Here is a 25,837-nt window from a genome sequence, read left to right on the forward strand (position 1 = left end):
TAAATTCCTGGTTCCCATCATTTTCTTTGAGATTTGGACGGTACGAACTGATTCAAACATTTTGCCATATTAGATATGTGAAATTCACACTGATTTAGATATCATAAAATTTTTTAGATATCATAAAATTAAAAAAAAAAAATTCTCATCCTTCAAGAGTCAAATGATATTTATAGAAGAGTGCATCTCAGGTTTTAGAATAAGGTGTTTACAACACTTCTGTTTAGTTTCTTCATCATATCTGGAAGAACTGTGAAGTTTGGACAACTTTTACTATCGCATCCAACAGTATCCCTTCTCATTACAGAAAATAAAAAATCTATGAAATCCATGTCTAGGAGAGCTTGAAACCTGTTTTAGTGAACATGTGCTTGAATGAAAACTGTGTTTCTCAAATGGATAAAAAAGAGACAAAAAACCACACTACTATATAAGTGGTGAAATAGTTCCTGAAAGATGTTAGTTGAAAACTCTCCATGAGGCACTTGCACGCTTTCTTCCCCAGGAGGGGACTGAGAAAATGAGAGGAGCAAAGGGATTAAAAAAATAAAAAATAAAGCAGGTAAATCATACCGGGCAGAAATCAGAGAAAAGTTTATGCAAAAATTCAAAAAGTGGCACACTGACTGCTGTTAGTGGTTCTCTGGAGGACAAGCTCAGTTATTTATGCAGCGCCTGTTCAGCAACGTGCACTGTTTAAAACTATTTAACTTGCATAACTTTGTACCTACGCATAGTAAGAAGTGACCTGGACTAAAGCATGTTCCCAGAGGGAAACGTGAAGAGGAATGGATGCTTAAAGCATCTCGATAATCAAGATAGTTTTCATTCTAAGCAACAGATGTGTCAGGAGACAAGACCCTTCTTTGGATAACAAGTAATTTTGGATGATTAAGGTTCAGACAATTACAATGACACTGCATGTTACAAAATATTGAGTAAAGCTTGCATATGCTCTACAACAGTTATATGGAAAAGAGACCCTGTATGACATAGGTAGAGAAAAAATTAATGGTATTCAACACAACTCAGTCTTAAGAAAACTACAGGTCTGGTGAGGTCAGCTGAGTGACACAGATGACAGCCCCAGGTCCCGTCCCTGCCTCCATCAGGCACTCCACGCCACTTCTCCTGCAGCGTGCAGTCCTACCACATCATGTAGCTGACACTGCGGCCTCAATCATTTGCCCTGTCAGCTGTGTGAGCCCTCTCAGCCAGAAGCCTCGGTGACAAGAGCCAGCAGCTCACCTCTGCCATCAGCACCGTGAACAAGGTCAAGTGAGAGAAAAGCAGATTATTTCAAAACTTGGACTTCCAGTGCTTCAGTCCAACCACCAGTCTGTGCTGTCAACACCTTGGCGTTCTGAGAAACAGGAAGAGTACAGACCACCTTAAAAGCCAGCTCAGTTATCCTTTGCCTTCTCGCAGGCTGCAAACCCATTCTCCCTCTCTAGTTGTATTGCGCTGCTTTGGCCATTTAAACAAATTGCTGCAAACCCACAGGTGAGCTAAATGCTCATTCCCACCATGTGGGAGCATCCTTCCCCTGGCTCTCTCAGCTGGATTTTGTGCAGTGCTGGAGCTGCTATCTCACCTGCCTCAGCCCCACAGGCACTGCCTCCTGGGCACTACCCAATTCCAGTTATCAGAAAAGCCACAAACAAATGGAGAGAGAAGCTTTAAATGACCAGTTTTCAGGAGGATTCTGCTGCTACGGTTTCACACAGTGACCTCATTTCAGTAGCTGTACATGTATTGCCCAGTGGAATAACAGCACACTACCAGTTTACACAGTGACAAAGGATACAGAGGCCTCTTCTCTTAGAGGAGGGTCAAACAGTACTTTATTAAAAGGAAAGGGAGACTTTGATTTACTGCTAGCATCACTATAACTATTAATTTATTTTCTAATATATGCAAAATATGCTGTGGCTGACAATGACAATTTCGAAATACCAGTATTTTCAACATTAGCAGTAAATTAGACTCTAATGTTTCAGGAATTGATCTAGGATTGCACAGAAGAGTTGTTCAAGAAAGTTGCTTTTGTAATGTTTGGCCTTTTCTACTTTTGGATTTCTTGAGAGACAGATTTTAATTGGCATGAACGTTCATAGAAATTGAACATCAAAGATGTTATGAGAAAGAACTAGTAGGCAATTAATTTTACATCCATAATGAAGTTTGTTCACAGCAGAAGTGTTTTAAGTGTTCATTCACCCTGGGACCAGAAACAATATGATACGTCTAGCCAATCACAGCTCAAATCACAGTCTTGATAGCAGCTATCCAAATGAAATGTTTGCATAATCAATTTGCCATTAATTCATGAAATTAAAAACATATTCTAAGAAATCAGTGTACAAAATGAAATGCTTCTGAGTAATGGGTTCAGTGCAACAAAAAACAATCTACATGCAAATACTGCAGTGGACAGCAAAAAGGGTAACATTATAGGACAGGCTAGCAAATATTCTCACTTCCCAGTGCCATGCAACTCAAAAATAAACACAACATCTCTCTAATATTTTCCTAATAGAAAGCAATTACCAAAATATTTTCCTTTTCTTCTTTTGTTTTCCTTTTATTTTAGAAAAAGTTAACCTTAAAACCCTTAAAAGTTGAAAGGAAAAAAAAAAAGAAATATGTTTTTTACACTTTCTTGAGTAAAGTCTGTGCTACCAAGTGGCAGCTGCGAATAAAGTACAAAATCTGAGTCTCAAAAGAGTTCTTAGGTGTTTTAAAGGTCACTCCCTTTTCAGAAAAAGATGTTTTCCAGGAAATAAAATTCTTACAAGTCCAACTTTCTCAAAAACAAAAGTTAGCATTGAAGCTTGTAAGAGTTTTAAAATAATGCAGTATTACACTGAAAGCTTTGAACTACTATTCTCCTTGTAGCCTAGTGGGTTTCTCTCTTCATAGATGAAGAACATGCTTTGTTTATTCATTTATAGTTCAGTTTGGGAAGTTCTGGCACTGCTTTCAACTGCTAGAAATAGTCAGGCATCATTTTTAGGTTGACTACAATATAATACAAATGTAAACAATAATTTCAAAACAAAGCTGGAGTGGGGCAGAAATTTTCTGAACTGGTACACACACAAAGTTGCTTAGAGCAATACCGCCTTAGGAGTATCAGTGCTCAAATATGTATTCAGCCCATCACCTCCTATAAATATTCACAAAATCAAAGCGAATCAGGAGGAAAAAAAAGATCTTTCAATTTAGGATATGAACCCTGAAGTATCTTTTTGTGGTAACTGTTTTAGCTGCTGCTTCCCATCGTGCTTCTATGTTGTTGTACTGACTTTGTGTAAATATAAATGCATTTAGAAATACATAAAACCACGTGCAGATGCATCTTTAATAGTTTCAGCCAAGCAGGATTTCTTTTTTAATGCAGTTATAATCAGTTTAGTCATAAGTTAATTGATACTGAAAATACACTGAGTAACTGAGCTCATTTGGCTTGTATGTCCACCTATCATCTAAAATTTTCTTTTCTTTGCTGAAGAAACAAACAATTGAAATCACGAAAAAAGGGTCCCCAAAGCTGTAATTAGCTGTTAAAACAGATTGCTTGCTTTCTGTCAGTACTGTGTCCAGTTCTGGGCTCTGCAGCTCAAGAAAGCCAGGGAACTTCTAGAGAGAGTCCAGCAGAGGGCCAGAAAGATGATGAGGGGCTTGGGACACCTCCCTTATGAAGAAAGACCGAGAGATCTGGGACTGTTTGTCCTGGAGAAGAGAATACAGGGGAACGGGGGTGAATCTTATCAGTGGGGTCAGGCTCTTTTCAGTGGTGCCCAACAACAGAGCAAGGGGCAATGGGCACAAATGAAAACGTAGGAAGTTCCGTACGAATGTGAGAAAAATCTTCTCTACTTTGAGGGGAGCAGAGCACGGAGCAAGCTGCCCAGAGAGGCTGTAGAGTCACCTCTGGAGATATTCAAAACCTGCCTGGTTGCTTTCCTGTGTAATATGTTGTAGGGAACCTGCTTTAGCACAGGGATTAGACTTGATGATCTCCACAGGTTCTTTCCAACCCCTGTGATTCTGTGATTTGGTGTAACATTTAGATTATTTTATGCATTATGTTTTTGTCAAAATTTATAGTCATAAAGCAACAAAACAATTCCACCTATTACTTCCACCTAACATAATGTTATGCATATATAAAAAGATCATTATTATTTTATTACTGTACATGAGTATTTTAACACATAATCTTCAGGTAAAGTGTTTACAGATCTGCACAGATCTCATACAAACATATCTTGCTCTTCAAGGTATTACCAATACTATCTACTAATCCACATTAGCACTGCTAATTTCCTTTTGTACTGTTTTTTTCCTCTGTTTTTAAGCTGAGATCAGACAGTGCAGTCAGCAAGTGGGCAACACCTGTGACACCTAGAAATGTTCTGAGACAGCTACAAATTGCTTCTCTAACATGTAATTAGCAGCTCACAAAGAAATTCTAATAGCTACATTAAGACTCGTAATCATCTGATTTTCCCAGATCTTTCATGCAGATTCTATTGACAGGTTTGGTTCCATGACCTTTTCTGACTTGAGATTTTGTGAGCAAATTTCCCCAGCTTTGAGAGGAGAGCATACTGGTTGCTGCCAAGTGTAGCTGAAAAGTTCTGTCAGTGTGAATGTGCTAGCAGCCACAAAGTGAAATGTAATACAGCTGGGTTTTAGAGAAGGTTTTAGAGAGCATTCCAGTCTAGCATTTCATTGTTTTGCCCAAACATGATTCAGAATCCAACACCTTGGGCTCCGTTTTCTTGGACCAAAATACTTTGCTATCCTGCTACAATACTTCATTCATTCTGCAAATCTTTGGTTTTCACAGTTTTTCCAAAACACCATTTTGTACATTCCACCTTACTTATATTTAGAGGATCCTTCATTTTCAGTAACTATAGCAAAATATTTCAAGAATTATTTCACTAAAAACTGTGAATTCTTCAACCCATATACAAAGTTGCTTTAGCAGAATTGTAGGATTCAGCTCTTACTAAGATGTTGATTTGTGTTTTGTTCTGTTTTTTATTCTGAAACCCACTTTTAGCACGTGTATAATTTTTGGAGAGTAGGACAAAAGAGGTATTGCAGAAATTACATAGAACAGAAAACTGAAAGATTATACAGAATACTAGAACTTTAATTTCTCAAGTTTCATTCCAAACTGAATTGAACCAAAATAGATTTGGATTGCCTGTAGAAGAATATCCCTATACATAAGCTAACTCATTTTCTCCTTCTTGCATTCAATGTTGAAAATACTCAACTCCCATTAAGCAAAACTTTTCAACTGCACTACTTGATATTGCAATTTTGAGCAGAGGAAGCATACTGCAGAGATTAATGGGAAAAATGGCATTTATCCACACAATCTGTAGTACCAAGGGAGTTAAAAAGGTAAAACTCAGCATCACTTCAGCCCAACAATATAAAAAACATGAATCAATGCAGTAAAAATATAGCAGAACTGTAAGTAAATAAATCCTACACACTAATGACAGTAATTTCAAAGCCTGGTTTATGTTTCTAAGCACATTGTACAAGGATTCCCTGGTTATTTGGGGCCAGATACATACCATAAGATTGTGCCTACTTACAGTGTAGAACAGGGAGCAATCATTTCACATTATCATTTTTACTAGTACAAATAATTCACTCAACTCTGCTGAAGGATAACACAAGAAGTTCCAAGTCATAACTGACAAGTTTATTTCAGTTGCTTGTGGATTAGAGTTTTGTCCTGGTGATTTCAGTGAGGTAGATGATGGTTCCAAGAAATTTTAAGCGTAAGGATACAGTGCGTGTATTAAGCTGTAATAATCACATAATTTGAAAAATGTGAAGTAGAAAGGGCCTTAGATGATTTAATCAAACATTTCTTATCTTACGATTCACAAGTACATTTGCATAGCCTGCTCTAAAAGACTTCCTAAACTGTTGCTTTCTCAGGTTCCCTAAAAAAGAACTTCAATGCTACTGCACTCTTATTATCAAGCTGTAAGTAATCAAATCATCAGTTGATATTATACATGTTTTTCATCTTCCATATAACCACTGACAGATCACCATTCCTTGTTGCAGTGACTACCATAGATCTAAGGAATTATCATAAGTCCACTTAGCTTCCACTGCTTTTGCCCCAATAAATACTGTTTTTTCTACCTCCAGTCATTCATGAGTTCTGTTCTGTTCTGGATTTTTTCCAATTGATCTTAATCTTTTTCAAGTGTGATGACCCCAGCTGAACAAAGTGCTTTTTACCAAAGGTTTATCTGTGTTTTCATGTTATGCTCCTATTTAACAGTGTCTTGTTTATGTACTTTTGCCTTTCTTCTGAATGCATATTGTATCATTCTTATCTACTCACAGTTTCCAGAGCTGAGTTCTCCTAATTACGTTCTTATCCTCACATCCAATAACCTCACCACAATGTATCCTATTTCTCTCAAAACAACATAAAACTCTTCTCTAGTTCATTGAGATCTCCATGAAATCTAATCCTACCCTTTAACACTTCAACAGTTAATTCTAATCAATTTGGCATCACCCAAAACATTTAGCATCTACATTTTCTACATTACACAGATGATTCTGGAAAAAACTGAGCAAAAGCATGGACAGGACATAAGTTTGGGAAGTCATCTTTGAAATACCCCCCAACATAGACTCTAACAACTTTCCTTCATCACAGAAAAAGGACAGAAAAGCTTAAACTGATTTTTACTTGAAAAACTCCCATTATCAGTTGCTTGCATTCTTTCATCATCTCCTTACAAACAACTTTGTGTGACAGGCATTCAGACAGCCAGAAGATGACAACACAACTAAGTTTATCGTTCACAAATATTAATGTTCTTCCATTTCTCTTGCAGGTTGGTCCTATAATCCCCAACAGAGAGGGGTCTTCATTGAGCCGCCATTATTTAGACTACAGCTTTTAAATTTAAGATTATAAATTAATGCGTGAGTTCAGAGTCCAGGTAGACATGCAGCATAACTAGGCACTCTAAATTCAGTGCTACAAATAAAAATGAGTTCAAAAAGATAATTTTTCAATATTATGACCATATGAGCATGCTTTCTGATCTATTATTTCAAAACCGATCATTTTATTTACATTAGTAAATAAGATTCATGAAATATTTTAAGCTACAAGTTTTCCTGCCAATATTCTTTTTTAGCACTTGTCAGTTATGCAGATTAAAAACTTCAGGCCTGTGTGAATTGCAAACATCCGTTGAACAAAACAAAACAAACAAAATAATCTAACGACCTTTGGGTGGTCAATTTTTTTCCAATTACACACTTAAAAGTACAGTGCAAACACCTTTGCTTATAACAGCAGGAATGCACTCTGTACTGCAAAAGCCAGAACAAGTTATTATGACTTGCTGAGGAAATGGAGGGATATCACAAAACAATCAACTTCCTTTATTGATTTTACACTTAGCTCATACTTGCTCGCTCTCTAAATGTAGTTCAGCTAACACTGGGAAAAGGGAATGTACTTCCGTGACATCATTTTTCACTGGCAAATGCTCATTTGCTGAAAGGTCATTTCTATATTAAAAACTTGAAAGCAAATAAAAAAAAATCGTGATGAAATTTGACACTATCATAAAAACATGCTCAAGGATATAAATGAAATAATGTTTTGTTATTTTTTTTTCCTACTACTGTTACAATAAAGCAGAAATTATTAACACTTTCAGATAAATAGAAATGCATTCTTTAAACTGCTGCAATGGACTTTTATGATTGTGACACATTATTGACAACTAGAATAAACCAGAATCATTCGAGTTAATTCTCTGAATGATAAGAGAAGTGATGATGATTTATCATGCCTTGTGGCAGTGATGTAATCCAAATCTCAGCCTGTTCAGGGCTATGGAATGCCTGCGATTCAATAGGCATTATAAATGTTCAATATTAAGTCAGTGCTTTAAAATTTCTCAGTAGTACTTCATACACAAGCATACTTTTTTTTTCAGTCATCTCGTCTCCCCAGTGCTTTCTTGTGTATAATGGCGTTGTTTATAATTTCTTAAAGACATTAAGAAATTCTCTATATATCTCCCAATTCACCTTTTAACAGCAGTTTGCTAGCAAATTACTGCTTTCAAGGATGGATGATGCTTGGAAACAGAGGAAACTGAGACAGACTTGGGGGTCTGGTGGATGTAAAGTTTGATGTGAGCCAGCAGTGAGCGCTTGCAGCCTGGAATGTCAATTTATCCTGGGCTGCATGAAAACAGGAATGGCCAACAGGGAGAGAGAGGGGATTGTCCTCCTCTACTTCGTACTCAAGAGGCTCCATGTGGACTACTGTGTCCAGCCCTACGGCTCCAACACAAGGAGGTCATGGAGCTCTTGAGTTGGTCCAAAGGAGGCCATGAGGACGCACAGAAGGCTGGAGCACCTCTCCTACGAAGATAGGCTAAGGGAGCTGAGCTTGTTTGGTCTGGAGAAGAGAAGGCTCTGGGGAGACCTCAGTGAGGCCTTCTAGTACTTAAAAGTAGCTCATAATCAGGAGAGAAAACAATGTCTTACATCAGCAGATAGCGATAGGAAAGGGAAGAACAGCTTTAAACTAAAAGAGAGGAGATTCAGGCTAGATGTTAGGTAGAAGTTCTTTACTCAGAGAGAGATGGGGCATGCCCCATCCCTGGAGATGCCCAAGACCAGGATTGTGGGGCAGCCTGATCTGGTGGATAGCAATATGAAAAGAAGACTCAGAGTTCCTAAATATTAGTTAGAAGCATGCACTTGTTTCACACATTGTGAACATCAAGGCGCGAACACATCCTCATTACAAATATCCAGGTAGAGTGTCTATGTTAATTCTTATACAAGAGCTGCAGCTTGAATAAGGGCACAGGAAGCATTTCACAGCAATTCTTAATTACATGCAAACAGAAATTTGAAGTATAGTCAGTAGTTCTGACAAACTATGGATTTTTGAAAGTCACACAACTCATTATCCTGTTTTGAAAATCCAGTATTGAAGTACTGTTTCTGCTTTCTGGTGAAGTCCAAATTATCTCAGCAGAGAATATAATCAAGGAGTTACATATGATCTGCTTTACTCAGAGAAAAAGTACCCATCTCTGAATATCCTACTGCAGGGGCAGGAGGGGCTGGAACAGGAAGAGAGATTTTAGGCAATAAATCTGTATCTTAGACGGTGATTAACTGGACAAGAATCAAGGACTAAATTGTTACGCACTTGCATTTTCTGCTGTCACTGTCCAGTCATCCCTTTCCTAAATCCTTTAGTAAGAGCTTGCTTGTATGTATTTATACACTACTACTTCTATCATTTATTTTCCATATCTAGTACAGCATACTAGATGATAATAACAAGATACAGAGTCAGACATTATTTATTTTAGATACACCATAATAAAAGGAAGCATACTGTATGTCTCCCCAGCCCCTATAAAATAATTTAACATTCAGAGAACTATGCTCAACAAATATCCTTAGCTCAATAACTGGGATACCAGAAATGTAAAAATAATAGCAATAATAATCTGTTCCAATTGTCTTCTACTTTTACTACTAATTGGAACCTATAACCTGCATTGCAAGTAAGAATATGAAAATATTTTCCTGACCTTAAAGAACAGCTAAATGAATCAATCAGTATATCCTCATCTCCAAATTGTCAAAAGATACGGATTTTCCTTTATAAAATTAGTACTTTGAGAAATAGAGTTTGATCTCCATTTTACTGGTTTTATGCTGATATTAGTACATTAGGTTCAGTAGAATTATCCCAGGTTAACAAAACCATGAGATCAGAATCTCTTCTCCAGTCTTCCGCAGATATGATGGGAAGTGAAAAGCTTACCTGCCTGGACCAAGCCTGGAGCTAGTTCTTTATCATTGCAAAGAAATACCATCTTGTATCCAAAGTATCTCAACTGTCTGGACCATAATGGTGCCAGCAAAAGCTTCTGTATACACCAAAGTCTTGTACATAAAAGCCATAATCACAGTCCCAGAGGGAGAGGGTTGACTTGTGCTAGCATTTGATGTTTGAAAGAGTAAGAGGGGTTAACTGAGGTCAACTGAAGGAAGCATGTGGTGGACTTGAGGGTTGAGCAGATAACTGTTTGGGATAGACTTCATGCTGACTGTGAGATAACCATCAGTAGCAATCAATAAGCAAAAGCAAAACCGCAAGAGTTAAGAAATCATACAGCAGGAGCTTAAAAAAAAAAAATCAATTTTTTTTTTCTCCCATCCAACAAACTACTAGCAAGATTATATTTGGGTCAATGTCACTCAAACTTTTTAAATCACTATGGTTTCTTGAACCTTCTGTTATACCTATTGCTCAGGTCCCTGTCATACCTATGGTCTCAGGTCCTCCCTAAAAATGAGGAAAGTTAACAAACCAGAACCAAGCGTAACTCAGTTTTCCTCTCCTCTACCACAGGTTTCACACTACCCTTCACACAGACCCTGACTCTGAAAGTGTTTTGATATTTAAGTCCATTTTGTTATAGACAAGGTTGCAAAACAAATATGTATTGTATTATTTTTTTCTTTGACTTTGTCATTAGGATTGTTACTAGAACAAATTGGCCACTCTCATGCTATCAAATTAGTTAGTTATAATACAAATTGACAATATGATGTCTCTTTGGAAGAAAAAGTGGTTAGGTCAAATGACTTATGCTAATATAACATGAAACCTCTACAAAGTTCATCTTATATTCTGTAGTTTCCCATTTATTTCACTCTTCATGTGGTTTAGTAAATCTAAGCGGAAAAAAAAAATATTGATAAGTTACTAGAAATATGAATCGTGGAAGACTACAGAAAAATAAAACAGGCTGAAAAATATCATGGCTGTGGTGTTCTCCACAATTTCTACATTTAATACACTAAAAAATGAGGGAGAAACTGTTATTTCAAAAGCACTTGTTTTTTTGCCCACCAAAAATAATCAGGAACATTCGTCATTAAATCTAAGGCTGATACCCACGTTCACACTGGAATTTCCTTCCTATAATTACGCACCTAATCCAGCTGAAACGTGCATGAGAATGGAAGGGGATTTAACCTATGCTACGCCTGAAAAACATGTATGAACACAGAAAGGCCCCCCACTGACAAGAAACACAAAGCATACGGTCTTAAAACTTAGAGCTGGAGGCACTGTGACTCATGGCACAGACCTACTGAGAAGAGCGTTGAGATTTCAGCTGCAGTTGAGACTTTTTCACTGAATTTTGTTCAATATTAGGGGGCATTATAGAGTTAATAACACACTGTGTAGAAATACAACTCCTTCAAACAATACCTATGTGAAAGGAGAGCGTTTTGTCAGTAAGCCAGAGCTTTGTTTTGCTAAGTGGATCACATAAACCAAGACAGTTTGATTCCTGAATCAACTAGACAACGAAGCCCTAAAAGACACTCCTGAGCACTGGTGCTCACACTCAATATGTGTTGCCTAACCATTACTGTAAAGCTTGCAAATATCATCTGTTCAAGCACTAGGAAGAGAAAAAAAGAAAAACAAAGAAATAAACACCAACATTTTCTCCTTTTCTCTTACTTTTATCCAGATGAAATGAGAAATAGTTGTAACTCAACTACAGTAGTTTTATTCTACATAGAATAAACTTAAAAGATTTTGCAGACATTTTTTTTAGTGAAAATACAATCAATATTTTTTTTATATGCTGAATAAATAAAAATTCTCTTTACCATACTCATTTATCTTTCACTTGCTTCCCAAATGCTATCTAGAGCACCAGACTCATGGTTGGTGGAAAACCAGTTACTCATCGGATAGTGCATAAATACCCCCTCCCTCAGCTATTACATAAATGGTATCTTTTTATAAATCATATCTAAGAAAAAAATCTTATGTCCTGCACTCAGATGTCAGATATCTCTCAATTCAGTCTCTTTTATTTGATTGCCCTTAGCATAGAAATCATATCCATGTCCTCTTCTCCACTCTGGCCCTGGTCCAATGGTTTTAGGGCAATGTGCAGTACACAACAGGCCCTGAAACAGATGGGTATCATTTCTACGTGACTAGATGCCAGACCATCCCCTTGAGTCCATGTTTGAACCTCTAAAACCATGAACAGCAGCAACCACGAGTTTCAAAAAAGTCAGTTAAGGCTGGAAAAGACCTCTAATGAAGTCCAACCATCAATCAACACAATGCAATTAATTCCACAAAAATTGTTATGAGATTTAAGATGCAAAGCAATAGACCATCTACTTCAGAAAAGTGTTGTGTTTATTGTTTTCCCCTAATTAACAACACTATTAATAAGCATATAATGAATAACTAAAAGCCTTTATTTTACTGAAAAAGAAAATAGTAGTTCTATTTCAGGTACATATTGTAAGCTGTTTATTATTATTATTATTATTACTACTACTTTGGGAGGTGGGGGATAGGGAGTAGCTAGGTTTCTTTTTCCCCTACCATTGTGTTATCAGACCTTCTGTAATTATGAATGGTCGTGTGTCTCTTAGCTGTATCTTTGACAAACGATTTATGGTACTTGGAGACCTACTGCAGGTGACTCTCCTCTGCATGATACTTATTAAAACATAATTTTGGTTCTTTCAACAATTGCAGAGGAAGAGAACAGAAGTGATTTCTCATTTAATTGTTCACTTTGTGGTGAAACTTCCCTTTCCAGGAAAGACCATTACTTATAGCTATCTGAAGCACCCATATTTCCAGCAGTAGAGGATAGATTTTAGAGTCATTGCTGAGCTGATAATATTAATAGCATTTGAGATTGAAGTTGAGAAAGCTGAAATAGCTTATACCTCTGATGAAACAGTTATATGAAGGAGTATAATAATGTAGGAATTTATGCTGAAAAAGAAGTTTTATATACGTGTGCAGAAAAGATATAAAAAACACACTGCTTTCATTGGTATTCTTCTATCCGTATTTTTGAAATGACTAGCACTCAACTGGCACTGAAAAATAACCATTGAACTGATCAACTGATCACCAATTACTTTAAAGGTTGCTTTCTTCTGATTCTAGAAATTTTCTCAGCATAAGTTTCATTACAAAAGCAGCTTTCGCACTCTACGATTAACCATCTCAGCCTGCACATATTGTCACTCAGAACATGAGCTAGTGTAAATTGTCATCATCCCTGTAGAGCTGTTCAATAAACTCAGTTTTAAGGAGAAAAAAAAAAAACCCTCTCCTCTTGGAAGCGTCAACCTACTTTACCTAATGGGGTCCATTTGGCTGCAAAAATAACATATGGGTTTAGCTGGCCGGTAAACAGATCACTAATTTTGAATGCATTCTGGCAAGAAAAAAATAAAACAACTCAGCACATCAAAAACTTCACAAGAGTTTGTTGGATTAAAATAATGCAGAACAGAAAAGAAAGCTGGCCTGGAGACATCTGACCTGGCTACCTGTGAGGTTTTCAGCTCAAGAAAAATGAAGCTGCGTTGAATTTATGCTGGGTCATACTTTAGCAGCCAGCTCAAATGTAGGTGAAATCCTTCAAAATCAATATAAGTAAGGTGGCATATTGATAGCCAGTTAGGGTGGGCTCAAATCATGGGAGACCTTTCATCACTGTGAAAGTGTCACAGACGTACAAATGCAGAAATTGATGCACGATTACACTATAAATTTTTATCCTGAAAGCTGACTTTTCATGAGATTGAAGGAAGAATTTTTTTTTTTTTTTTTTTTAAACAAGCAAAATATTCACAACCAGTTTCTGCAGTAATAAACTCTATTATCTCTGGAAATTGAATATTGAGCAACACATTTCTTTTCTTGAACTAGCTGACCCAACAAAAATTATGGTTATTTATCAAGTAATTTTGTAATGTTCAAATGAGCAGAAGCTTAGAAGATACAATGCTAATGAGAGAAATTAATAATTTTCTCTCCTTGAAACAATTTTCTTCTAAATGCATAAAGATGCATAAGAGACCATGTATACACATGTGTATTGGAACATATTTTCCAACTTTCAGCAGCAGGTGCAAAAAAATACTAACACTCAAAACTCAGTTTTGTTTTTAGTAAAATGGTTTGGTTTCTTAAAATCATTTGAAATAATTAGATAAAGCTGATGTCAAGATTGTTCTTAATAGGTAACAGTTCAGAAAAGTTATATAACAATATCTGACACATCTCACTAAAAAAGTATAATACTTATGCAAATACAGGTTATAAGAGGCAGCATTTATCAAGTGCATACATGCTATTTCTTGTCAAGTACTTCTAGTAGAATTTTTCATCATGTTCTTCTCCCATATATATTCTCTACTCACAGAAGTAAAATTGTAACTGCATGAGTTACAGTCTCCCTTTCCCTCTTTTCTAATGGCCAAAGGAATACTGAGCTCAGTACTGAATGACAGGTGCAACATACATCACCAGAAGGTATTTTTCTAATTTTTTTTTCTTGTAGAAGAGATAATTGCCATGAATATCTGCTGACAAATTTCTTTGATGTGAAAGGTGATGGTTTCACTTTTGTTTTGTTAGATTTTTTTTCTGGATGGGGTGGGGAGTGAAGGACGGTTGGAGAAACCAAACAGCATGAGACAATTATTTTACACAAGTTTCAGAAGGAATCATCCCAATCCTAACAGGAATTGTGAAACTGTCCCCTTTTCCCTTTACAGATGTTAAAACCTTCATGCTTTCTGTAAGTCAGTTTATGTTTTGAGCACTGTTGATTTTACTTAAAGAGAGGACCAAGAAATAAATTACTCCTATGCTCTAGTCCCCCAATTGCTCATTTTGTCAGAGAGCACTTCCTAATGACATTGAGATATCTTGCACTTGGCCATCTTCTTTGCTCTGCTACCTATACAGAGTTCATTCGCCTTTAAAAATTCTTCCAGTTTGAGGCTAACAGAGCAATACAAAGGTCAGTTCAGAACAAGTTTGCTTTCACAATATTGTATATCAGAAAGATGTTGACAATGACTTAGGTTCAATTTTATTTCTGAAGGTATGCAGATAAACCTCTCCTTCTAGACCTTATGAATTCCAGCAAATGACCAATATGCCAATCTTATCTGTATTACCTCCTCATGATAGAAAACAGCATTTGCGTTGTCCAAACAGCGTTAATGAGAGTTCACTTTATAGGGTTGCTTATTGCAAAGTAAACACTACATATTAAAGAAGCAGATACAAGGTGTCAATTAAAAAACATAACAAGGGAGCTGAGTGAAGCAGCTTTCTCTTCCTTTGGGGTCAGGAATCCTTTGTGGATTGCTCACTGGTTGCTCCAGTAACCAGATTGTTGCTGATCACACTTCTTCCATGATTACCTAAGTGGCAATCCCCACTTCCCTCGGCCCCAGACAGCTCAACAGGCAGCACCCACTGCAGTACTGCTGTCACAGTTAGGTCTTCCTATGGCAGGAGATATCAAGGAGAAGCCCATCTATGCTCCTGGCTCCCAGCTTGGGAGAAAACTGCCCCAGCAAGAGACAGAAGGGTTCTGCCACTTCTTTAGCAGGAACATGAACTGGGCTGTCCTATGCAGCTGGAAGATTGATAGGCACAGGCACCTGATTTAAAACTGTCAGCTGAGCTTTCAATTCCCCATTAATAGGGGAAAAAAAATAAAAATATCTTTTCGTACGTGCAGACAAAGGCAACAGTTAAACACTTATTAAAATGAAGCACTTAGTCTCAACGTCAGATGGAATTAATGAGCTATGTAGCCATCCTGCATTTCACAAGTCAAGGAAAAGATTCTGACAGCTTCTGGCTGTTGTGTGATGCTATCATATGAACTGAAACACACAGGTCTTGACAATGGTAGTTACCAGAAAAATCAACATGTCAGATTTTAAGATCTGATCAGAATAAAGATGTCAAAATCTGAAGGAAAATGATTTACATTCAAATCAAATTAAATTCTTGGCTATTCCATTAGAACAACCTCATAGACATGCATTGGAAAAAACAATCACAACAAGGACAGGATATTGTCTCTAACAGAATGTGCTCCAGCTCCAAAATGGAAATAATACTGCTTCTGTTTTTGTTTTTTAAGCTAAAAGTAAAATCTTATTCTTACTGAATATATCCACAGAGCAAAGCTTTTTTTGGAATTACTCCACATTACAAGGGAAGTTTTCCTTTGAACATTTCAGATTCATCATCTGAGCTTCCACTGACAATCAATTCCCATGTTCACTGCAAGTCAGGTGCTTTTGTTTCATTTGAATACAGTTCTCAAACTGTTTGCTATATGAATCCTGAGAAAAAATAAACATTAAAGGTTTCTGCTCACTGATTCTTGGGATTCTACTTTTAGTAACTGTAGCAAAAGCCATGAGGAACAGCTCCTAATTCATCCCATAATCTCAAAAAACAAAGAGAAGATGCATAGACAAGAGGTGTAAGCAACTTCAGAATACCTGAGATAAATAATAGAATAGAGTAAGCGTTACTATAAATGAGCCAAACAGTAACATTTCATGCTTTTGTGATTCCTTGAAGTGCGCAGGATTTTTTCCCCCATGTGTTCATGCATATGTACACATAAGCTCAAAGAAAGTTTTCCAGAGGCTAATGATCTTGCTTCAGAATAAATATTTTGATTCTGGAAACGTTTGGTCCACACCTAACTTATGCGATTCTGTGTATAGGTAAGTACAGCACACCAACTATGGAACATCTTCACCCTGCTTGCTAAGTCAGTAACAGGAAAAGACAGTTAACTCTTAAGGATCATTATGTTTGAGATAAAATTTAGTTCCAACCTAGGTATTGTACTTCCAAATCAGGTACTGCTAGGAAAAACCTAGAAAGATAACATTGCAAGAGTTATCTCAAAGGTAGAGACAATTTCACTAAGCATTTCCTCAGCATTCCTTTATTATTTGTTTATTATTTCTATACTAACAGACTTCAAGAAACTGGAGAACTTCAAGTTACACAAACAATACAATCTTGCAGTCAGAAAACTACTACACCTAAATCAATTGCCATGAAAAATAAATAGCACCAGCAACAAAAAAAGAAACTGCATTTTAGCTCTAAGAATTAAGGCCTAACAATGTAATCTAAAATTGGAATAATTCTGACTGTAAAGCACAAAAGAAATAGAAAAGCATTTAATCCACAAAATTTTGCTAGCACTACTGAACTTTAACTTGGCCAAAAAATTGCATTCATATTCCTAGATCCTGACTAGCAAACACAAAGTAAAACATTCCCTTGTAATCTTTCTTCAAGGGAAAGTGAATAGTAGCAGCATCCGAAAGTACACCTGTCCCAAATCAACCCCTCCAAATTCCTTGAGTCCCTTTTCCCCACCTCAAGACTGGTTCAGATAAGTCACAACAGCCACCTTGATAAGAGAGAGTACATTTACGAATTTCTCTAATCTCCTTAAAGTTTTTCAATAGTCCTAAATTAAATCCCTTTGACCCTTATTGCTTTATCCATCAGAAAATCCGGAGGATATTTGGATTCAAACATCCATTGCAGCAAAGATCTTTCATTACAACACACAAACAAGCACTTTTATTGAACAAGAACCCAATTACTTAACCCAGCTTCAAGTTTCATTCTACCCTGCTGCTTGCACTTCGACATGGAGCTACTAATCTCTTCTGGCAGGCATTGCTACATATCAGTTCTGATGCACAGAGATGATTCCTAACCTCCCTTGCAGTGAGCTACTGATTAAATAAACTGAGATGCCCGTCTCAGCTGTTTTGGACCAATGAATGACATCGAGGAAATAAACTTAGGACATAGAGACCTTTTTCTTTTTAATATGAGCTGCATTCATAATTAGAAAATGAGGGGGAAACAATTCAGCTTTAAAAAAAAAGCATAAATGGATACAGCTAAGTATTTATACTACCTTATATAAATGATTTATTTATTATATCAGCTACGAGTTTATGTTCCTCCCTTTGTTTCTCTGCTACAAATTAGTAAACAATTTCTCTGCTATCGTAATGGCTAAGTGATGGTATAAGTTCTAAGTGCTTATTTATAAGCGCAAAAACTTGAGCAAGCTCTGTAGAACTCCGAAGTTTAATTAGCTTCAGTGGTATATGGCCTCTGTGTTTGATCTCTTCTCTTAAATGCTGACAGAATCATGACATTCTCAAAGTATACACCATCCTTCAAGCACATAGATAAAAATTGGTAGCTGATCAAGTTGGGAAGCTAGATTCCAAGTATGAGTGAAGGAAAGAAAGGAGAACAATCACACAAACAAATGATATGTAAGTCAGTTCCTAAAAAAACAGGTTATTAGATCCAGATTTTCATTAGCTTCAATAGACCCTGAACTCAAACTAGTTGTCAGCTTAAGCACTCTTGGTAGGGAAAATACGCAGTATGACCAATTGTATATGAAGTACACTATTAAACAGGAGTGTGTATTCAAACAAAGACAGGATCTGAAGAATGAAGAGTCACTGCAAAATATTAGCAATAAGGAGAAAAATATGGAAAGGGTGTAAAATAAGAAGAGCTAGAAGAGAAAGCAACAAGAGGAAGATCAAAACAAAGCAAGCAAGATGATTAAATATAATCATTCATAATCTAATTATATTGAATATGCAGAAGAAAACTGATTTCACCCTGGTTTCTCAACCCATAGGGAGTTATGAAATACGTACTGGGGACATCAAGATCAGAGGCTTCTTCAATAACATCTCTACAATCAGTTTAGGATTCATATTACTACACTGTTTCTTTCTAGTTAAAAAGAAAGAAACAAGACTATTCCAAAAAAAATTTGAGAAAGTTTGCAAAAGGAACACAAACTTAAAAAACATGACAAAGTGACAAGACATGAACAATTGCAACCTAAACTATTTTACTGTAAAAAAAAAATTTTTCTGCCCTACAGTGCACTAATTATCTATAACATTTTTCAGATGCAACTGTGTATTTCTAATACGAGTATCATAAAGAACACTTAAAAGAGCTTGTTTCCAACTTTGGTAGTTGCTCACAACGAACCGGTAATTTGACTTTTCCTGCCTCTATTTGGTTATTACATGGTGCAGACCTGCTTCTCTAAACAATGGAAAACGAATGAATTTACTTAGAGTAACAGGCAAATGTTTTTCATAGAAAAAAATTAATTCAGACATAAACTTCAGACTGCTGTTTTTAAAACACTCTGCATTCAGTCTGCCTTTTCAGGCATCAGTCCACAAACGTAGCAGCTTCTCTGCCCCACCATTTTTGGCTGCCATGTATAACAAAAAAGTTCGTTCTAAGTTCTACTTGCTTCTTCTGTCACTACAAACAGAGCACTAGATCTCGTTTTCATTTTTTTGGAAACAAGTGTCAGCACTGGATTATATTAGTTAGATGGAGGTTGATTGATGTCATCAGTGCTATTAATTATATCAATGTTTCTGTGTCAGGTTCCATTCAGCTAATACTATGATAGCTAAATGAAGTGTCAGAAAGAACCATTTTCTTTTATTTTCAAGGTTAAGATGTCCATTACATTTTCACATAAACCCATTGGACAGGAGAAAGACTCTCTGAAGGAGGTCTTCTAATTGCGTTCATTACTTTTGACAGCGTAAAACAAATTAAGAAAATAGGGCAATGATCTTCAGAAGCAAACATGAAGCATAAAACAGCTGCTTATCATCATTGCGGGACAACGTGGGAAGCTGCAGACTTATTTGTGTATTTACATCAACAAAGACGTAACTTCTGTTTGCCAGTGTCAACCAATGTTCTGCAAAGGTAACCAAAAGTGTCACCCACGTTTCATCTGTTTCTGCAATTAGAATGTTTTGCTAATCTACATTGAGCACAGCTGATGTCCATTTTGGGTGAATGCTAAGTGGCTTTATTGCTATGTCACACTCAGATTTTTCTGAAGGAAAAAAAAAAAACCTGAAAAGTCCTAAAACTAAAGATGGATTAATAGATTATAGCTCATGCAAACAATTTACCCCACCATTCAAAAATATTCATTAACAAAGATCCTGCAAGAAGCCGATCATCTGGAAGTGATGCACATAACCAACAAGTGTAATTTGGAATTAGTCTTTTTACTACATACAATAACATGTATGCTCTTCAACTAGTTCTTCTAGGAATGAAAGATCACATGAAACAGAAAGATAAATGCCCTTCCCTTCATAAGAGAAGCAGCTGACTTCACAACTTCTGTCTTGCTATAAAGCACAAGCAATATGATAAATATTATACTTTCTCCTATTTCTATAAGGATGCACAACTTATTTTGAGTTTTAAGTAATAGGTGGTAAGAAAAACTTACTTAAATAGAATTACTTTACTGTAGAAATCCTAACAATATCCCACAACACTAGAAGATACAGCTGGAAGGTTATAATGAAAGACATGCATGAAATTCATTACAAATATATGCGCATTTATCACAAAAGTATAGCCATGTATCATAAAAAAAATAATCTTCTTTCTGTCTGCCATGATTCTAACAATGACAATGAAACACAAACATTTTGGGACTTGCTTTGTATTCTCTGTACCATACGCCTAAATATATCTGTTACACTAAGAGGTCAAATAAAATACACTTTCCTAATATAATCACCCGTTAATAAATAATTGAAACTTTTTAAAGAATTGCAGCTAATAAAGATGTAACGTGTCCAAACAGGAAAATCCCACTAGATTGAGTGTTAACAAAAAGACAGAAATTCTCACCTAACTACAGTCAGTACTTTAAGTGCAACACAAAATACATAACTCAGAAGGTGTGATCAGATGCTCACTTTGGAAACAACCACTTCACCAACTGTCACTGCAGCTTCTTCCAGAGAACTGGAGCACTGCAACACTCGAGTACATCCCGCTCATTTCGGTAGAATCACTGAGTTATCCTACCCTACTGTGGAAGGCTATATAAATACCAGTCCCCAGCCTGAGCATGTGGCCAATCACACACTGCTAACACAAACACTGTGTTCTGTAGTGCACATTAGCAATAAAACAAGCTAAATGCTACTCCTATTTCTTGTGAGTCATTTGGGGGGGGGGGGGGGGGGGGGGAAAGCTATTGCACATTTATAAAGTGGTAGCTCTATGCACACATTTGAAAGCTAAATTCCTCTGGATAAAGTAGAGAACATACACAATCATAGTTCATTTCATAACAATATTTAAGATTTTTCTCTTAATAAAAATACTGGTAATTGGGATATTATTTGACCCAGGTACTAAGAAAAAGTCACAACCTTCCTTGTTCTTTAGACTTTGTCATTACTTTTTGATTAGAATTCAGCTGAGAATACAAAGCATAATAGAAAGCACACACACATCTTTCAGTACAGGGATGTAAATGTGCAGAAAATAAATAAATAACTGGAGAATCCCCCTAGCTTTTGAGAGAAGAAAATAGAAAATGCACACATACATCTCATGGAAAAAAAAAAAAAAGGCTTGTTACACAATGTCATATAGTTTTTATGCCATTTAAGCAGTCTCATTTATGTCTAGTGCAGTTCTTTGATTTTCCAACCATCCCATAGAAGATGTTCTTTGAGATGACCCTATTAGGAATTAATAATTCACAGACATACCAATGCTTGTTACAGTTTTGAGATTAGACAGCACTGAAAAAATCTATTACAGTATATTGTAAAAAACAATAAATGATTAAAACATCTTGCTTGTGAATTTATCTCCAAGATGCATTTTTATACACATAGCATTTAAGAAGGCACCAAGGAAGCAAAAAAAGGAAATCAGTATTGTTTTTGCCACTTGAGTAGATTTTAACATGTAAAAGCTTCTCCAGAAAAAGATATGTATACTGATGTGTAAGTATCTACAATCCATACACACACTAATTGTTAACTTTTCACCAATATCTCAGCCCTCCAACTGGTTCTAATAGAGCTATGAAATGAGTATAAGACCATGTTGTGAATGAAAAAGAAAGAAGAAACAACAAGTATTTTCACTTCTGTATTTGTATTAAACACTAAAACTATTTAGTGTTACTACCTACAGGACTGTAACAACAGAAGAAGCTTGGTCCAGAGGCTGACAAGTTGAATATACTTCTTTTTTGTTTAATTTAGCTATTTACAGCTTTAAGTGAGGAACAGTTAAGTAGAACAACTCATAAACCTTACTAATACCTCCCTTTGTGTAGTTGTGGCTAACCGTGTATTTTCATCCTTAGCAGGAAAATTAGAGGGAGAGATCACATTTACCTCATTCTGTGCATTTGGAAGAGCACAGATATCACGTTCAAAGCATTGCTGTTATTAACCAACTGTGAAATAATACCGATATTTCTAAAATTATCTTGATTTCAAGTGCTTAATTACAAGAATAAGCCCGTTAAAAAAGAAACTAACCAAAATGCTCCTCGTAAATAAGGACATGGGACTGTCCTTTTATCTTGCTCTCAGTGTTCCCAGAGAAATATAAAGAAATGCTGAGTTGATCTAGTGCCAGTAAGGCTAAACAAACTAGAGGAATCTCCAAGCAATGCAACTGTTAGCCATTACGCTTTTAGATTTGCAAAACTATCACAGAAATGTCAGAGCAGATTACTAAATGCCATAATCACATCTTCCTCCCTAGTTCTCCATTTACTGACATTGAAAAATGATGTTGTAATTGTAGTAGATGGAAGGTAATGTCATTAGCATGCTTGGAAACCAGCGCAGAACCAAACAAATGAGAAAATGTTTAGCATTTATTAAAGGATCTACTTGTCAAACACCACAGTATCTAAAAGTCACATTTTCTGTGCTCATGGAAGTGTGCACAATTCTTCATGTACCATAGGCTTTCCCTGCTGTAGCAGAGCTGTTCAGTAAGCAACTGCCTCCCCATACAGAGCGTGCACTTCAGAGCAGCTATTTGTACAGCTCTGGTGGATATATATCCAGCTGAGGCAGCCACCATCTGTGGCAACAGGTTGGTGGACACAGAGGAAGATTTCTTTCGTACTTCAAGAGAACAAAGAATGCACATTTAATAGACATTGTTTTTACTTTCTCATCTGAGATAAATTCTAACACTGTGAATTTAGCTGAAGACAGAACAAGCCTGTTGAGTTCATTTCTCCTACAGCTCGCATTTACATCATGAACATGGACTACATGTTCATCTATGAGCGCACATTTCGCTCTACATCCCTCTTCTCCTCACTGTATGAATGCAGCACTCATCCAAATTGGTTTGTCTGCACCTATTTTGTCTTCTGATGTTTCATTACTGGCTTCATACACCTACTGCTTGTGCTCATTGGCAACCAATAAACGCTGAAGTATACTCAAAAGCTCCTAGAGATGCCAAAAGACCTTGAACAAAAAAATTGAACCAGAATATTTTCCTCTGAAGTGCAAGCAGTGGAGAAACAAAGTAATATATCTTCTTTTATTGACTAGGTTGATACTAAGCTAAAAAATGAAACATTTGCAGTAGATGTCCATTTTAGTTAGAAACGGATGCTACAAATTGTAACTTACCTCTTGTTCTCATGTCTGTTAGTACTTGCATATCTCCAGAAAGGGAGGTGCAAAAAGTACCTCTGTGCTTGGAGATACTGAAATCTGGAGGGGAAAGGCCCTGGGCAGCCCTCTGTAATGCCAGTGTCAGTCCTGAGAGCAGCCATAGACTCGGCAAGGTGGGTTGCAAAGGTTCCCGCTGCCACAGTGCATGGGCAGCTGCCCAGCCCCAGCCAGTGCTGAGCCACCAGGACAACTCCAACAAATGGCATTACAGCAGGCCAAGCAATGCAAGGAAAACTGGTCAGCCTCCAGCCTGTGCTGCTAGACGAGACCTTCACATGGAAAAGTGCTGAACACTGCAGATAGAAAAAGTAATATACCAGGGACTCAGCTTACAAAAATGAAGAATGAAGCCCTCAGGTCTTACTGATTTATTTATTTTTGGTTCTTTATGGTACATTGAGTGCATCTCCTCAAAGAAAATCAGTAATCTAACCAATTGACGATGGTATTTTGAGTCTGACTGAAAATTTGGATGTCGTGGTTAAAATATTTCAATTTGAAGGACTAATTAATATTTGGAAAGGGTAAGCTTTTTTTTTTTTTAAGGTTCAGTGCGCAGCTACTCATTAAGCACAAAATTGCATCTTCAGTAATTGCTTGTAAAAGCTGAAAAAAATAGTAAACATTTTCATAGTACACTGCAAAGCAGGATATGAAATTCTCTCTTAGAAAAAGAAAGACAATAAAAAGTGGAGACAACTATGCAAGGCTTAAGCTCTTCCACAGTTCATTAAGATCTAGTCATTTTTTGTAGATTCCCTAGCTGAGGGACAAAGCACACAAACAGACCAACAGCTACAAATTTACTGTAGGACGGGAAGAAAAAGGAAACCCAACATCTTCCCACACTGTGAGCAGAGGAAGGAGCTCTCCTGCCACGCAGTCATCCCAGCCTCCAGGCAATGCCAAGTGCTGGCACCCATGCAGAGAGCCCAGGGTCAGGGCAGGCAGAAGGGGACTCCCAGCAGGGCAGGCACTAGCGCTAGCAGGCAGAAGGATACTGGCTGGTGGGGAGGCAAAGTACCTTGCTCAATGTGCCAGGTAGAAGCTCTGCATCCACATTTCTAATGCAGGGCTTAGCTGCAAGAGTTGAGAACCATTTCCAAGAGAGTGGAGACAGAATTCAAAGAAGATAAGCTTTTTCATACAGCCAGCCAGCATATTTGCATGCAAATCATCTCAATCAAAGCTGATTATCTACTTGTATGTATAAAATAATTCCCATTCCCTCATAAGACATTCTGAAAAAATATTAATTTAACTATGAAATATCCTGTTCCACAGAGATTTTTTGGCTATAAAAACAAAGTGACCTTTCATATTAACATTGATTCAAAATGATATTTTTATTTCATTTTGAAATGTCATTTTGTTTCTTTTTTTTTAAACTACCAAACCAAAATGAAATGACATTTTAACTTTAAATTCAATGAGAAAAACCATGTATTCAAATGCCAAACTAAAATGGGAGAGTCACTTCTCATTACATTATTTCTTTCCAGAACTTTAGAAACATGGTTGTTTTGTTGTTGTTGTTGTTGTTTTTTAACCTCAAAAAAAAAAAAAAAGTTTTCTGAGATTCCCAATTTAAAATTTATACCAGGAAATAGAAAACAGTTGTTTTTGCTGTAATGAAATTTCATCCATGAGAAGAACAATAAGGGCATGGACATTATACATATGAATGGAATAAACTGCAAACTGACAGTTTCATCTCTTCACACGTGTTACAACTAACTAAAAAAAAAAAACAAAAAAACAAACATAGAACACCTCATCCACAGCTCTGCCTCCTGTTCAGCCTGAAGATAAGGAAGAAATTCTAAACATGACCTACATTTTGAGAGGGTTTTTTTCCTGTCAAAGTGATAAACTTACTATTGTTTATCTCTCACATGACAGTAGTACCTCTTCAGTGATGAAATATCACTGTTTTCAATGTCTTTTTTTTTTTTTTTTTTTAATTTTCATCAAAAAACAAACAAACAAAAAAACCCAAAGTGAAGCTATGCCTGCAAGGTATTTTTTATATACACATTCTTAACGTTTTATATATTTCAAATAATTTTTTCCCCTCAACTAATCAGCATATAAGGCACATAATCCAGTGCCTGTGCAGGTATGAAGTATAACTGATACTAAAAATCATTTAGTATGATTTTTACTATCAGTTTTAGGATAGTAAAAATCATCCTTTTTTGGATGTTTTTTACATCCAAATGTATAAAGTTTTAGGATTTAAAATGTAACCACACAATGGAGCAGTCACTAACAATGAGAGACC

At 36.5% G+C, this 25,837-nt stretch overlaps 1 protein-coding gene across 1 annotated transcript in view; it reads right to left on the reverse strand.

Moving 5' to 3' along the window:
- The window catches only part of TENM2 (teneurin transmembrane protein 2), a 1,471,143-nt gene that overhangs the window by 1,349,588 nt on the left and 95,718 nt on the right, over positions 1-25,837 (reverse strand). The window lies entirely within an intron of this gene.

Source organism: Meleagris gallopavo, chromosome 15 (genome assembly GCF_905368555.1).
Source record: "Meleagris gallopavo chromosome 15, MGAL_WU_HG_1.1, whole genome shotgun sequence".
NCBI classification, from domain to species: domain Eukaryota; kingdom Metazoa; phylum Chordata; class Aves; order Galliformes; family Phasianidae; genus Meleagris; species Meleagris gallopavo.